Consider the following 17,578-nt stretch of genomic DNA (forward strand, 5'->3'; position numbering starts at 1 on the left):
CTGCTGCAGGAAGCCAACTAGAAATGAAATTCTGAATGCTTAAAAACAGCCTAAATCTAGCAAAAGTGAAAAGATGGGAAAGGTGATCTAGAGTTTTCAGTAGAGGGACTGATGCCTTCCCCACTCTGGTTTTTACTATTTCTATTGGCAAATTCTCCTAGGAGAGTGGCAACTTGGTATAGCAGCAAGTTTTCCCAGTAACGGAAAGACAACCACTGCTAATGCTGGATGATGCTGAAATCAAAGCCTTCCAGCTCCTGAAAGTCAGGAATAAAATCCACAGACCATTTGTAAATCAAGGAGCCAAGCCCAAGGGGCAGCCCCTTAAAGCAGATAGACCAGATGGGCAGTGTGACTTGGATACCACCGTGTCAATTTGTGCCATGCGAGGGATCCGTGCTGCGTATTTTAAAGCAACAAACTCTGACTAGATTAGGCTGGCCTTAATCACGAAAATGTTCTCTTTAGAGAATGGCTGTCACCCAAAAGAGACTTAACAGAGCACAGCCATTGTTAGCAGGGGAATGGAGGCCAAATATGTTCCTGACTGACCCCTGAGAAAGGGCTGTAAGGTCTGAAGCAAGTTCTGTGGGGACTCCAAGCAGGACTCCAGCAGGTTGCAGAGCTGCTTTTCCTCCTGACAGGGCTACATAGGATCCTTCCTTCTGACAGGTTGATATTTTGAAGAAAACTTGGAGAAGACACAAGAGAGATGCAAGGAATTGCAAACTGCCTAGGCACTGTCTTTGCACCCTCTGCCAGTGCTCTGACACTAACTTATCTGCTAGGAAAGTGTAACTGCTGTCATCACCAATCCTCATCCACTCCAAGTGCCCCAAATTACAACAAAATTGCATAGTCCTTCCTTCCTGTCACCAACCAAGCTGCTAGCAGGTGTGTGCTCACCCAGGTTTCCCCATTTGAAATGACGACACGATTCCCCAACAGCAAACAATTGTTCCCTTTCCACAAAATCTCTCCAGGATTCCCAGGCGTACATAACACACCCACACTGATGACACGAGCCTTTTCCTTCCTCCTCCATTAAAAACATGTGGCATCCAGGAATGTGAGAGAAACAAGGCAAACACCTTGCCAGCTGCAGAACAGTCTGGATCCAGACATCAGATTCATCCAAGGCACAACTTCCTTGCCTTCATTTAGGCTATGCAAAGAATAGATTTGGCCTGAAGAACAAATTGATCCATCTGGATATAAGCTGAAAGCAGTAAATAGAGCTGGGACAAGTGATCACAGCTACTGGCATTTCTCTCTCTTTGGTTCCTTGCTGTCCAGCAGTCCAGTTCAATTCACTGTACTAAATTAGAAAGTATTAGTTCTTAGTAATAGATTTGCCTAAAATTATCATTTTCCAGCCCTGTGGCAAGCCTGGAAAGCCCAGAAGTATGCAATGAAGATGTAGGATTCCTACATGCATAGGCATGAAGGAAAGCTTTCACAGCCCAAGGTGCAGACAAGTCACAAAGGGTGGGACAGATGTTTCTATGGCAGTCCCAGCACTTGCCCAAAGCCACCTTAGCCCATGGAGAACTGCTCATTCGGGTCGGCCAATGTAGTCATTTGCAGCAGCTTCATGCCGATGTCCCAGGCTGTTATCTATTAGCGTTATGGCCACAGGATATTTAGACAGTGCTGACATGACACGAACTGACCAGAGACAGGTTTCAGATGAAGAGGATGTTTCTGAACGCTTTAGCTTCTGTTTCCAAAATATTTTTTGCTCAAGTGGTGAAGCTTTCTGGAAAATGCTGTTTATGCTGGTGTTGTATAAATACATCATGATGCTGCTCACTATCACGAGCAGAGGCCAAGGATTATCCTGTCATTAGGAAGATAAACACACTCTGGTTTATTAATATTGATCAAGTACATATCAAGGTCTTCAAAACTTTTTCAATAATTTAGGACCCCGAGTTCCTGAGAAATCCAACATCTCCTCATGACTAAGTAAGGAAGACAGAAGAGCTATCCATTTCCAGCAGGACTCCACAGCTCTTGCCCTGGGATTCCTTTCTCTGCTTGACATAAACAAGAGCATGCAGAGGACATCTGTCCAACTCGTTCTGCACACACACTGCAGGAGTAAAACACGAGGTTTGAAAAGCTTATCTTCTCCTCTGGTAGAGCCACATCACCTTATGTGGCAAACTGGGTTTGTGATTTCTTTTTCAGAGAGCGCCCAGAGGTCCCAAGGCCTTTAGCATTATCACTGCTGTACCAGCTGAAGTGGAGCTTGCCTGGCACCTTTTTTTTCCACACAACCCACTAAACCCTTCTTTTTTGACTTCCTGCCGACCACTGAAGAACATTGAATGCCATGCAGGGGTCTCTGCATGCCTGATGCACCCACAGACATGTTTGTGCATGTGCCTCTGTGACCAATGCCCTCTAGAGGGGATCTATGTTGCAGCAAGACAGTTGCTCCGAAGCCAAGGGTGCCAGAACCAAGTGCTGCTGAGATTGCTCCCACTGCTTGCATTCTCAACTAAAAGCCTACAGAGAAAAGTATTTCATGAAAAATGCTAATGTGGGTTTGGGTTTAAAGAAAAAAAATCTAGGAAATGCCATTTTATGACAATTATGGTGTCCTTTGGAGGATTTGTCAGTTGGAGTTCACTGCAGGATATGTGAGTTTCCTCCCCAAACACTATGCTGAGCAGTGGGGAATGCAGAAAGGATGAAGGAGAAGTTAATCCTCACTTGAGGAGGCCTTCAGAATAAATGGCTGGTTAAAGAGAGCCCAGCTCCTTTCCTACCAGCAGAGCATCTTTAAAGAAGCTGGTCCACCATTCAGGATGTGTCTGCATTTGGGGAAACATGTATCAGATGGCCAGATGAGATGGGAAAATACTGAGTGGACTTTGGTGAACTCATTTCACCTGTCAGTGGGACCCTCTCAGACTGGTCAGAGCAGACAGCTGGAAGAAGAGGGATAAGTGCTTTTAGGGTCACTATCCTTCTGTGCGAATCCAGTGCATGCACACATCACATCCTCGTCCAGGAACTTCCAAGCACTGTTTAGAGAGGGAGCCTTGACCTGACCTGGCCTTCCTGACAATCTCCAAGCAGGGAACTTTCTCTCCAAATGCAACCTTGATCTAACCTTTCTAGGTATGACTTTGATCTATAGGCCCTGACACGGCACAGCTTTCGTCACGGAGCTGTCATTGGGAAGAAGGACCCAAAGGAATGAATATATTTATATCCCAAATACTTTGCAAATCTGTTACATACAGTACAGTCTATTCTCTTTCATTGCATATGTATAAATAGTCTCCTCCTCATCCAGGGGTCAGTTGAGCTTGTACCTCGCTGCCTGCTCCAAACTCAGCAGCATTCCCAGTGAGTCTGCTTATACCTACAACTGCCCTAGGTACAAAAGCTTCTGCTGTCACACGTGCTTTAAATCTAACAGATCTACCAAGAAGCCTCTGAGCCTCTTTTAAAATCTTAAAAAAAAAAAAAAAAAAAAGCATATGTTTGTCTAAAAATCCCACCTGGAAAACCTCATCTGCCAGATACTGTGACAGCATCCAGAGCTGTGTCTGCCACAGAAACCCCAGCGAGAGGGACAGCAGTCAGAGCACTGACTGGCTCCCGTTCCCATTTTGGCCAATAATTGTGTGGGAAAGAGCACGTTATAGGATGTGGGAAAGCAGAATCCAACCCTGGGCTTCCCAGCTTTGGGTCAGGGCTTGTTTCCAGCTTTGCAGTGCCTGTGTGTATACTTAGCTACATCCCATTGCAAACCCAGCTCTTCTAGCACCAACCAAGAGAAAACACTGAAGTATATTCCCTGACCTCCTAATCTGTTATATTTATGGCAGCCAACACAGGATCCTTTTTGTTCAGCGCACACTTTACTGACTTCTAAAGCCCAGTACCTCTATTCAGGTAGAACCTACAGTCCTGCAAGCTGAGAGGAGTGGGAAGCCCAACAGTCTCAGAAGATCCTGCTTTTATCAGGTAAGGTAAAAGGCCTCCTGGCAGGGGGACATCCTGCTTACTCCAGCCTTCTGCTGTACCAATGAGCTGGTCAATGAGGGTGATGCTATCTCAGAAATGGAGGAACCTGCATTGGCTCCTACAATATCCTCCCTGTAAACCCTCTGCAATATTTGCCTGCTCCCCAAAGCTTTGTGCAGTCTGGCTTTAAATGCCTCAAACATCAAAGATCCTTGTGTTTAGATAGATCAAACAAACAACCAGGAAACACTTTGCTAAAAGGTAGCTCATGTGTTGCTTTTGCCTTTTTTTTTTTTTTTTTTTTTTTTGTTTTGTTTAATCATATTGCTTCTCTTATTCAGATTGTTTACCCCTTAACGTGTTTTTAGGCTTGCTTTCTCCTCCTCAGAGGGGGAAACTAGACAACTAGACATTGCAATGACTACTGGACCTTAGCTTAGCCTTTGGGAAACTTAGCAAAAAAAAAAAAAAGTTGTACAATTATCAGTAGAACTTCTAATGCTTTATTTTAGTCATTCCTAAAAAAAAAAAAAAAAAAAAAAGTGCATGGTATGATCTTTCCAAACCTCTGGCCAGGTCCGCTGGCCAGATCTATTTATACATGATCCCAAAATCCTGAAATCATAATAGTTCCAGGAAAAGAGAAAATAGATTGAAAGAAATGTGCTCTAAGGGATCTTAGGTTGGTAAGCCCAAATCTATTTCTGCTCAATATCCAAAGCCAGTTTGAACTCCCTGGCCACAGTCTGTTTATTAGACTTGTTTACGTAATCCATGTAACTTCTAAAAATAGCGAAGAACTATATTTTTGTTACATTAGAATTTGAGTTTTTCTTACAGACTTGGATGCTAAGGAGAGAAGCCACTAGGGGAAAAGGCAGGAAAAAGCTAAGAACATTTCCTTCAGCCAGCTTCTAAAACACCCTGTGCATTTCCTCTCTGCAGGAGTTGGAGAACAGCTTTGGAAAACGCTTGTTTCTCCCACACTTCCATCTTATGGCTGGTTTCAGAGACAAGTATTCGCAGCTGCATGAACCAAGCGACAGGCTGCCATTTGCCATTTACTCTTTTCTTGATCTATAGGAGTTTGGAGTGCTTATATCTGGCTCCTTTTGTCCGTTCAGTCCCGCACCCATCACCAGCCTGCTGGTTTTGTGCTGATCTGCCCACATCTCACCCGTGGGACTTCTCCCCAGATACAAAGCTGGCAGCCACATCCCTTCTGCCTGCTCTTGCTGATGGGTCCTGAAGGCTGTGTGGTTAAGGTCAGGTCATCCTGCTCTCTCCAGATACCTGTCAGCTATGTGGACAGCTCAGACTCTCCAACACTCTGATCCCTTGGCAGCAGAGTTGCTTCCCTTTTCCACTCCTCTACTTGCTGGATATAAAAGACTACTTGTAATTATTTTTGCTGTAAATCTAAGCATGTGTGAAATGTTTTGTTCTGCTTAGACCCCCTGCTTAGTACAATAGCTTCTCATCTGCATAATTTTCCCTATTTTCCACCTAAAACACCTCCAGGACCCTGCAAGCATACGTGTGAGACAAGAAAGGAATGTGCCCTGAGATCTGCAGGCACAGCATTTACCGGGTGGGACACGAACAATCGCCAGACAACGCTAGAGACCTTTATTTGCCTTCGGGAGAAATGCCTTCCTAGTGCCAGCAGAAGGGCACATAGTTGATCTGAGTTTGCCAGGTCAAGTTTTAGCACAGGCTGCTGCCATTTGCCTCTTCCTCCTCCGTTCAGCGTGTCTTCCCTTCCTGGCAGGCGGCAGCCCTAGGAGAGGAAAGTTACCGTGCCCAGGAAGGGCTTGGCACCGCACGAATGTACATTGACAGTGTGTTTTCTTCCCTGGCTGCTGGCCACGCACAAATCCCTTACTGAGTCACTCCCAGTGAGAAAACCAACACCGGCGTTCTGCTCGGTTGAAATGCTAAGCCTGAGAGAGCAAGCATAAAAGGAGCTGCCCATCAAAAGGGGCTGGGGATGAGCCGATGTCTGGAAGCATCTGAGACGAGGGGAGGGAATTCCTATAAACGCAGCATAATGGTGATAAGGGGGAAGAAAAAAAAAAGTAATGAATGCTGGAAAAGTACCACTTGGCAGAGCCGATGATGCACGCTTCCACCAAGGACCTACAGAAGAGAGTCAAGCCTCAAAAGCCAGATTCTTACTCTTTACTTTTCCCCCTGTTTCTCCTCTATTGCCATAGCATTTCTCGCAGACATCGGGGCTGGTTTTGCCCTGCTCTGTACGAACATGGCAGATGCCATCTCGGCAGAAACCAGGGACCGGCAGAACAATAAAAGCAGGATTCGCTACAGCTCGAGGTGGAAAGCCAGACCAGCCAGCTGGGAGTTATAACAGACCAATATCCTCTGCAGATCGGGCACAGATGTGGACATGCAACCACGGGCCAGCGTGTTACACAAACACAGCATGTGGACAAACCGTGCCTTGAATGCTTACAGCCCGAACAGGCAACAGAGGCAGGGGAAGAACAGGGTGAGCAAAAGATCGCTAGTTAAGCTAAGAAAAGGCTCTAGTCTTCTCAAGAGGGTGAGATCGGAAAATGGAAGTTAACACAGATCTCTCAATTGCCAGAAAAGTCATACTCACAGAACCAAACTTCTTCCAAGAGGCAGGTTTTGCATTTTTGCATACCCAGAAATGGAGAGAAAGCCAGGAATCCCATTTTCACATCCTACTCCAACATCACACAAGTCTACTTTTCTGAATATCACCAACATTTGACCAGCATTGGATGTGTCAGCACTGGCACAGTAACATTCTTCTAAGAGGATGGACAGAGGGATTGATGCTATGTAGGCATCAAAACACACACTAGCAAAAAGCCCAAGGAACCATTGTGGCCTCCATCAATCAGTTGCTTGATAAGAAGGTAATTGTAGAGGTGCTTGGAACTGTGGCTGTGCTGGAACTTGACAGAGCCTGGACACATTCTGCTTTCCTTTCAGATGCTCTAAATCAAGAGGTATCTTCTTAAGTCTTAAAATACACTTGTGAAATTTTGGATTTGAACAAGTGTAGTCATTGAAAATTACTGCATTAGAAGCAGAGGAATAAACACTAAACTATCCCAGCCCTGAAAGGAAAAAGGCAGATGAACCAACCTATTTCCATAACTGCAGTGCTGCATGCTGTACACCAAACAAGATACAATCCATACAATGCCTTGTGTAATAGACTGAGATGTCCATGCGATTAAGCATGACTTGGTGTTACAGATACTCCAGTCCACATGGCTCTGAGCGATTCCAGGAAGCAATAATCAGTGTAATAAATATGAAAGCAGACACTGAATGACTTCAAACACCCTGGAATACTACAGAAGGCTACATCTTTATCATGTGGCAGCTACCACAGGATGGGATGTAGGAATAAAACTGAGTGAAGAGGGGGATTGCACAAACTAAAGGCATAAACTCAACAGAGCTCAGTATCTCCAGGATCAGGTCTCACGCTGGGCATTGGTGACATGACCACAGCATCACTAGCAGCTGTCCCCAAAGCAGCCAGCCTCAGCCTGTCTGCTGACACTATTTCATGATAAGACCATCTTCCCTTGAGTAAGTTCATGTTTAAATGCATCTGCACAGCACAAGCGTGCTGCCCAGCTCACACAGGCTCTAACAAACAGTTCAACAGTTGTACCCACAGAATTTCACAGAAACAGCCTGGTTTCTGTGATTGCCCTGGAACAAAGCCTTTAGTTTTTCCAAAATCTGGCTTCAGACCCAGGACAGATCTCCCTAGATATGTGCATGTCTGTACATACCTACATTTGTGCACACACATACATGTGCACAGACACTGTACTCAGCAGCGGTCCTGTTGAGTCAGCACAGAAACACTGCTCGAGTCAGGCTGGTGCTTTTGCAAAGCCCCAGCCACAGGCTGCAGGACATCTGTAGCTGTGATGAATCAGCACAGATAAGATTATTTTTTCTTCTCACCACCTGAGGATCTAACACAAACAACCTCAAAGAAAGCACTTAAAAACAAACTGCAAAGACAAGTTGCAGCTCCTGGGAAAGAAAGCACATGCCTATTAAAGACCTAGCAATCACCTCCTCACACTAACAGCAGTGCCAGGTGTTGCTGTGATATCACTACCCTTGAACTTATCCGTGCGTGAGTCATCTCAGAGGCTGCTGAAGCTGACAGGTTGCTTAAAAATCACCATCCACAGATTACATTCAAAGGGAACTTTAAAATATCTTCTAATTATTTTTACTTCCACTCCACCGAACACTGTTAATCACGAGCTGTTTCCAAAACACATTGCATTGTAGCAGTGCTATCCTCCGCGGGAGATGCACCAATTGGGTTGGACACCTTCCAGCGCAAACCGTCAGATGACCAAGCTGTTCTTGTTCTTGGAACAAGGTGCTCCTTATGTGCAAGGAATTTATATTTCCTCCTTACTTAGGCAAAAGCCAAAAGGGAGTGCATGGCCGTGGAGAAACTGAGCTGCCTGTCTTGGTTTAGCATCCTGATGTCCATTCCCCACAAGCAATACGTAAGATACTCTTCCTTGTTTGCTCCTTGTTTCATTTCCCATCGTGTTATTTCTTCAGGCTGCACATGAAGACTTGACCTGGCCTATCCTCCACCCAGGTGGGCAGGATGACATACAGCACTCAGACCTTTCCTGGGAGTGCAGTAGGAGCACATCAGAAGTAATTTTGCAGCTAACCTGTCCAGCAGCAGCTCCGAATCTGATGAAAATGGGTCCAAGGTACTATGCGAGCCTTAGACCTGCATTCTGTGGGAGTGGTGGTGAGTTTTCCCTCCACAGCCATGCATATTTTCCTGATCAAAGTAGGTGCAGAGATCCACAACTTTCCAAAACAATTCACATCTTGATCCTGAAGATCGTGAACTGTTCCAATCTGGAGTGTTTGTTCAGTCTTACAACTATTTTTATTGATTTAAAGAGTGTTTTCACACTGCCTCTCCTCCTAGGCATGTTTAAACAAGCAGTGGAGCACGGTGCCAGGACTGAACAGAAACATGTTCTATAGACAAGTAAACAAAATACCCAATGGCTTTAGCTACCCACACCATGAAGGATTTTAAGCAAGTCGCTTCAAATTATGTTTCGGTCTTTGGACACAAAACAGAGTTGGTTTAGAGTTCGTTGGCTGTGGTTTTTCTGTTTCTTTTTTTTTTTTTTTTAAGCCATTGGCTGGCCCAGACTCCCCAAAGAAGTGGTCTATTCATTCTGTTCCAACTTAAAGACTAAAACTTGACTAGATTTCAGCGAGAATTGCATAGCATGTAATGTGGTTACAATTTCGCCTGAAAACATACACAGCCATCCCTACCATGCACGGCTTGTGTGCCCTGTAGCTGCCAGCTAGGCTAGGCAGCCTTTTAAACAAGGCAGCCTAAATACACTGGTTTAGATGGACCTTAATTCACCTTCCTGCTGGTCAGAGAGCCGTGTCGCAGCAGCAGAAGCAGGAATTGCAGCTCTGGTGATGGCTATGGGTCCGGTCACGCTGTAGACAGGTTAAACATAGAAAAGGGTAAGAAAAAAATGAGCAGCTTTCGCCAAGAGCCAAGGTTTGCCTTCTCCATAAATCTGTTGGCGGTGGCACGAGCGGAGCCAGCCCTCAGGAAGCGGCCGCCCCGTGGCAGGCCGTGCAGCTGGCTCCTGCAGCCACCCGTCCCCGGGTCCCTGCAGCGGGGAATTTCCTGTCAGGCCACAGCACGGGCAGGAGGGAGGAGAGCACTCCTCACAGGGCTCCAGCACGGATCTCGGCTTGGTCAGCGAGAGCTGAAAATAACAGCTGGCAGCTCGGCTCTGGAGGTTCAGCATTGCCTCCCTGCTGGGCCCGTTCCTTCACGGGCCCCTTCCCCAAGCCCCGTGTTAACACGAGGGGCTCTGTGGTATCAGTCTGTAAGCTGGTCCTGGAAGACTTGTGGTTTTCCTCGACTTTCTTCAACCCTAGAACAATCACCTCAAAACTTGTCTTAAAAACAAAATTGTCTTTAAATGACAGCTGGATTCTGCTACCTTCTGTGCCACCAGCAGTCAGAGCACGAAGTAAACGTGGGCCACGGTGTGTCACCTGCAAGGAACACGACCGTAGCTTCCTCAGTGAGGGACTGCGAGCTGCCTCAGGCAGCTCAGCTTCCCTAACCCAATTCAAGCTGATGGGAAATTGAAATTCTAGAAAAAAGGGAAAGCTGATGGTTCCCTTCCCTGCCCAGTAGCCCTGCTAATGACCCAGCTCTGCCCCACCAGCACCATGATCCCAGGCTCCCCAGGGCTGAAGGTCTCAGCTGCTGCTGAAACCGCTCTGGAGCAGTGATTACAGCTGCAGCTCCGTGGTGGAGCTTACTGGCAGGGAAGGAGGTGAGATTACAGCAACCTGTAACGAGTTCTCCAGCACAACTGCTGGCAACACCACCAAGGTCTATGTGGACACCTCCCAGCTGCTTCTGTCTAAGTTGTTGCTAGCAGGGACTGCCTGCATTCTGTGCTGAAAGAAAAACACCGATAGGACCTTCCCCTCCCTTTCTGTTCTCTTCCGTGCCTCCTTCCTCCTGCAGGAATATTTACTGTTTTGACATGAACTCACATCAAGAGCCAGGAGGCATCTGACAGCATTTTGTTAGTGACACAGAGCACATCTTTCTCATCTGGTCCCTATTTTGTGAAATGACTCTCTGCTTGAAACAGACCACGAGCGCAGCATTTCCAGCCTAAGCGCCACATTAGATGGGAACATTAGGATCTTCTGCTGCGTAAGGTTTTGGCATCTCCTTACTCCTATGGTTAGGAACGATTGACATCATAAAATACTGCTTAGAGCTGAGGTTCAAGATGTTATTTATGCTGAGGAAGAGAAGTGCGCAGTGTGGGAAGTTTCCAACACAAATAATTCTGACCATTTGGAGCTATGGCCACAGCGGTCCATGTTTACAGTTTGGGTTTGTGCAGATTTGGTTACATGACAGCACAGCTATCAAAACCCACTGTGCTAAGCACTTTTGGCCAGCGGTGATTTTGGGAAGACTCACGTTAAATGCACTGAATTCAGAGCCCCAGAACAAGCTTGCACGTGCTGCTGGAGCTAACACCATGGAGCAGGTACCACTTCTGTAACAGTGCCATACTACAGACATTTGAGGAGCTAAACAATCAAAATAGGAAGGAGATAAAGGGAAAAATGAGAAGTCGCTGAAGGACAGCATTTCATGAGCTTCCCCAGCACCACCCCTGTTTTCCCCAGTTTGTTTGGCATTTTTCAAGCATCACCAAAACATATTAAAATTATTTTTAAAAGGTATTATTATTTCTAATAGGTTGTTGGTTTTGGCCATGAAGAAACTATTTGCTTCCTTCCTAAGGTGTTTGCACTTCATCACTGCACTGACACTTTCCAGATGAACTGACTTTTTATTGTGGGGCTGTTCTAGGGCAGACAGTATTTTGTTAAATAATGGTATTGCACACAGAGGTTTGTTACTGTAACGTTGCTTATAAGTACCTGGCTTTAAAAAACACAGATGGGTTATATTTTTGAAGGGAGGTAAAATAATATTAGAGCTTGGAAGCACAAAATGAACCACATTAAGTATGGTTTGAATATGAGCACCAGGTATTTACTTTTAGGGCCCAAGCTCTTTCAGAGTGGCACTTTCTTTCCCATATATTGGCTGGAATAAAAGTAGTATTTGGACCATAGCTAGTCTTCAGCATGTCTCTAAGTGAAAGTGATACACTGGCAGCAAATGCCTGATTTTAGGTCTTTTGTAAACAATCACACGTAGATCCCTCCTCCCTTGTCTACTAACACTTGCCTCAATCTGCCTCAATGTACAAAATTTACTCAGGTTTAATGGTGTTACCCACAATAGTAGTGTTGCATGGTATTTAAGTTTCCAATCTTGTAAAGACTTCTACTGAAAATCAGTACAGGTTCCAAAATAGCTGGTTTGGGTCCAGTGAAACAAAAAAACAGGTAATACAGTCCAGTAATACAATTCAAAAGGTTATTTTTAATCATCTTTTATAAAATAGATTAATGAGTTTTTTAAAATAAATAAATAAATAAAAGCAGCCAAGCATAGCTGACTCTGAAAGTTACCTTTTCAGGTTATTTAACCATATTGAAAACTTGCTGGATTTTTCAGGGGGATGACTGAAAAGTGAAGCTTTGTTCTTTCATCTGAATTTTGACCAATTCATCACCGAATTTCAGAAGTGTCAGATGTTTCTGCATTTTGGCAGTGTTTTGTTCTGAGAACACTGAAGCAGAACACTCACACATTTTCAAAGTAGTCGCTCTGTTCAACAGAAACAATTTGTAAACAACAATCTAAAAGTTGGTGTTTCAGACCCAGAAAGTGGAAAAGAGCTGAATGGAGACTTTCCAGTTCCCAACAGACTGCTCCCCCATCCAGATACACAAGCTCAGCACTTGTGTGTATGAATATCTATGCATTACGTCTTTACAAGTTTGAAGCCTAAAGATTGTGCAACCAAGCTATATTTGAGACCACTTTGTAGATTATTGACATCCAGACACCTCACGGTACTGACATTCCCAGGTAATCCACTGGTACTGCATTCGTGATGCCATTTGAGATTTCAGTGACAAAAATACCATCTCGATGAAAGACAAAGCAGCGTGGTTTCTCCTCCAGTTTCATGCAAATAAAGGCAGAAAAACATTTTTCACATCAACCATTTGAAATCATCTTTTCTCACTGAAAATGGTGCCATCGTGTACACAACACCACGAGGTTTTTGCCATGCATTGTTTTTTCCTCTTGCAGTGATGTTAATGACCAAAAGCACAGCTTCCTAACCTCACAACTTTGCAGTTCTCTATGGTAGAAACCCCTGGACTAAAGGTCAAACGGACCATATGCACCATCTGCTACATACAGTTAATTAAACAGTTTAAATTCATTTAATTAGTGGCACATACTGAATTATCCAATTTACTCACAGGTCCTGGAAATTCCATGTGCAAGTTAAGCATGTGATTGTATTAAACCCAACACCAGACCACCCTCTGCAAAGGAGGAAGCATTACACCAAGCTTATAAGGACTTGATGTGAACAGATGATTGGGGAGCCTACTGGAAGCCTCTCTCATCTTCACCACTACCCAAGAAGCTGCGCTGAACATGCTCACCTGTTTTATACCCGTAATCAAACATTACCACTCCACAAAACAAGAGAAGGTGCTGCCCACCCATGCCTTGGGACCTTAGAATTATATTTACTGTGTTTCAGGTATTTTCCTTATTCTAATCCCAAAAAGTAGACACAGTGCACATCGGCCAAGCTGCCTGTCTACCTCTTGCAGTCCAGCAGACAGGACACTCCCAAGGGACACAAGAATAGCAACACAGCAGCCTTCTTTCTACAGAAATAACTTATGGGAAAGGAAGCGACAAACCTTCTGCCCTGCCAGCCCACCTGAACTTTAGCCTTCAAGGCTTCCCTCAGCCCTGGCCGTTCTGCTGAGGCTGCCAATAAGGGCGACAATTTGCTCAGTTGTGATGGGAGGATCTGCAGGGCTGACATATAACCCCACAGAAGCTGGACCATGCCCAACATCTCTATTTCCACAGGCCATTAGGCAGCTGTCAGAGCACTGACCTATAGTTTCTCCCATCCCACCCCATGCAGATTCCAAGTTAGTGAGAAAACGTGGAAGGCGCTGGGTGCCCGCAGCCTCTGGGCTGCTTGAACAAGGAACCGTCTGCCCCACAGTGCCACCTGCTCCGTGGCCAAAAGGATTTTACAGTCCAACCCGTCGTGTTTCCAGTGAGCTACAGCCTCAAGGGCGGGCAGGCTGCTCTCCTGTTTTATACCATGAGAAAGGAGCTAGTTGGTCAGGAAAGATGTCACAGATCCGGCAGCCACCACCTGTGACTGTGGCAGCAGTCTCCCCTACCACCGGTATGTCTATGTGGATTTCTATCCCTCATGTATCAACCTGCCCTGACAAATGCTTCCAGGCCGAGTGGTACCTTCATTTTAATGTTGGTATTCATCAATGAAAAGTAAAAATCCACAGCCATTTGGCAGAGATAAAATGCTTTTTGGATCACAGGTTTCAGCAGCAACGTTTTCCCCAGCAAAATTCAAGTAGGCACTGCAGGCTTGAAGCTACAGCATTTTAAGTAACAAGCTCTCTTAATCTCTCACAGATTTCTTTTTTCATGTATTTACAGCCAGCCTTCTCTCCTCTCCCCCTTCCTACATCTTTTCTTCATCCCCTCCTTCCATTCCTGCCCTTTGTTGTACATACGGTGCGTTAAAGGGGCTCACAATATCATCCATCACACAGGTACAGTAAGACCTGCTCTCAGAGCTCACCTTAAAACTGGAATTTACAAATTCAAATTCACCTCAAAACCTCTGCTTTAAGCCAGTACTGATCCTGCCCTGTTCCAGGACAGGTCTGCTAAAGTGTCCCCTACGCAGGTGGGCATGGCAGGGGCTGGGAGAGAGCTCCTCATCCAGCTCAGAAATGAAGCCCGTTATGTTTTTTTCATTTAAGCCGTGTAAAATGCAATGTGTGGAGTTGCACGGGAGAGACCCTGTAAACAAGCAGAGGGCCAGTTGCTTTATACAGCATGGAAAGTTTCTGTTTCTTGGAACAGGCAGGTCAGCTTGGAAGGAAGTCAACCCTCAAGGTCTTTCTCCCTCTTTGGGGCTCATCTGAACCACCGGCTAGCCCTGAGCACGCTGCCCAGGAGTTAGGAAAGCCAAACAAACAAACAGATCAGTGTAAGGCACGGCCTCAGCTGCGGCAACGTTTCCATTTCTTGTCTGGCCAGGCGCTCAGAGGTGGGGTCACATCACCAGAACACTGCTATTTCCTCAGCTGAGAGGGTCAGCAGGCTGGAGATGGCTGCTAATGAGATGCACAGGTGGGACTGGCGAGCAGCAGCTGTCCCCGGGTTAATATACGCCTCTGTGCCCCTCCTGAGAAACTTGCGAAAGTGAGGGGAGAAAACATGAGAACCACTCCAGAATTAGAGCAGGTGGCCCCAAGCCAGCTCCCTAGCACTGGGTACCCAGAGAGCAGGAGAGGAGGCTCAGATGCGGCTTTCAGACTGGTATGCTAAGTCCAGAAGAGTTCATTGGCACCTCCGCTCCTCTCCCCTCCCCTGCCTCCTGCACCAGCAGAGCCTCTTGCTGCTTCCTTTCCCCTCCTACGACCGGCACCGCTCTGACTTTCCTCCCCGCTCAGCTCCCCTTGCTGAATTCAGCTCCAAGCTGTCGCTCAAAGGGATGACACTTCTGAAAAGCGTCCAGATGCTTCAGCTATTTCTATTCTGCCTGGCATAAGGTGAATATCCAAGTCAGCTGGCTGTGCTCTGTCAGGTCTTCTACAGCCAGAGCCCTGCCCCTCCAAAACACCCCCTCCCTAATTTTGGAAACACCAGTCCTGACTTCGGTGCTCCTGACAAGAAGCAGAAAAGCGCACGCTGCTAATCCCAGCTGCAGGAGAGGATCCAGAGCAGGGAAGATGCCTGAATAGGAAAAAAAAACACTAGCTCCTGCTCGCTTACAAACATTTTATGGAGTTGTTATGGGAGGAAGAGAGAAGCCTCTTGCCAAACGCATTGTCTTGGCATAATTATTCGTCCTCCCCCCGCCAAGCCAGCCTCCCTCTGAATCGGGCCATAAGGAAGGAACGGAGCCAGACAGGACTTCTACACATCTTGGCTCAGTGCTGCGAGTGTAAGCTGTCAGGCAGTGCTGTAGCAGCAGCAATGTGTTACTGAATAGTATAGGAATATTAATAAGCTGGAGATGAACACTAACATCTGTCACAGAGTCTTTCAGAGCCACAAAAAGAATAAGAAAGGTCTAACAAGAAAAAAATTTAAAAAAAGCCTAATCTGCTGTTCTGGGCAATACCTCCTTGATCCAGAGGGAACAAAGCTACCCCAAGCCAAAACCTTCAGCATCACAGCACTCATTTGAAGTGACTGGTAAAGCTGAGATTTGCACAATTGGTTTAACTCTGCTCCCACTGAGATCAGGGGTGAGATATAGACAGATTTCAGTAGGAACAGATCTAAATCAGAGAGGAGCACTTCTGAAATACTCACCTTCAAATCCCGAGCCCAGAAGCAAACAGAAAACCACCCCCGAAAACGAGCTCATCCATGCCATAGGATTAGCTCTACCTTTGCCCTGCTTTATCAGGGCTTCTCTGACTGTCCTTAGAGCTTTGCAGGCTCTGTGCACTCCCAGGCAGTTTGCTGCAGGATTGCACTGCCCTGAAATCCCAACAAAACCTCTCCTCCAGCAACATAAACCTATTTCTTCTCACCCGGTCTGCCACAAACACAAAATGGTTTGCTCCCTCTCTTTTGCAGGAGGACTTTAGTAGGAAGATTTCATGGGGTTGGTTGTGGTGTTTTTTTGTTTCCCCCCCCCCCCCCCCCTTTCTTTCCTTTTTTTAATATCTGAAGGCTAGAAGGGCTGAGATCAGTTATCACTACAACAATGAAATACAGCAAAACTACAGTCTTACATTAATGACCCCCAGAAAGCAACAAAATACAAAAACATGATGAATTCAAACCCAAACTTCAGACCACAACACCTTTAAGGCTCAAAGAGAAGGAAGTTGCTGTGGGCTGCAACAGTCAGAGACAACTTTTAGAGGCCTCACCATGACTATCAAGTCTCCCAGTTTCTAGGCAACTCGACTTACACTCACTAGTGATACACAGCCAGCTTCCAGGCTCTGCTCTGGCTCTGAGACATCTTTCCTTTATAAGATACAACTTATATTTGCAGCTTTTCTACTAAAATAAATAAATAAAATGAAGCAAATTCTCATTATCACTCACCCCACACAACACAGCCACCTTTCACTGTTTAGCAATGCATCTACCTTCGAGCCAAACCTACAAACAGAGATTTCAAAGCTTTGATCAGAAAACCTGACACCTCCCTGGGCAGGGCCTTTTAGAGCTGCACCTCATCAGGTTGATAAGGCTGCCAAGGTGTTCATCTCCTGGGCTGATCAGGTGTGCTCTGACCTTTCCCCAGAGGTGCAGAGGGATGGCAGAGGTGGATGTCAGCAAACCTCTTCATCCCCAGCTAGCCGTTCTGTGGAGCCTCATGGTTTAAAGTTACAGCTGAAACCAGAAAGAGCTTGGACATTATTTCCAGTTTGGTTTTGTATCTTCTGGTGGAAAAGCACCGTGTAATTCAAATTCTAGAAACCCTGGCTTTAACTCTGAATCAGCTGTGGACCTGAATTCATACCCGAATCCTGGTTCTTTGGCTTTTCCTAATTAGTGTTGTCATCTGTCTGTTACTGGCATATCAAGTAGGAGATGTCTGCTACTGAAAGTCCCTCCTGGTTTGTAGTTTTGTCAAGATAGTCAAGAGAGGCTGCCTGTTTTAACCAGGGAAAAAATCAGGAGGAGACTCAGAGCTGATAGTCTGAGCGCAGTGCTGGGAATAAAGTATTGCTACACTCTTCTCTGTGTTCTGCCAAGGCATCATTTTGGTGTCACTGAGAAAATCAGTTCATGTCTCTGCACCTTTTCCTCTTG

The 17,578-nt window shown here is 45.8% G+C and overlaps 1 long non-coding RNA gene across 1 annotated transcript; it reads right to left on the reverse strand.

The window, feature by feature from the left end:
* Nucleotides 1-1,037: 1,037 nt before the first annotated feature.
* LOC311442211 lies at nt 1,038-17,241 on the reverse strand. Its single transcript, XR_014696520.1, has 2 exons — nt 16,865-17,241; nt 1,038-2,939 (listed from the first exon to the last, which is right to left on the reverse strand). It is a non-coding gene; the product is annotated as an uncharacterized lncRNA (long non-coding RNA).
* Between the last annotated feature and the right edge of the window lie 337 nt (nt 17,242-17,578).

The sequence above is a fragment of the Aythya ferina genome, assembly GCF_964211825.1.
Source record: "Aythya ferina genome assembly, chromosome: 10".
NCBI lineage: Eukaryota > Metazoa > Chordata > Aves > Anseriformes > Anatidae > Aythya > Aythya ferina.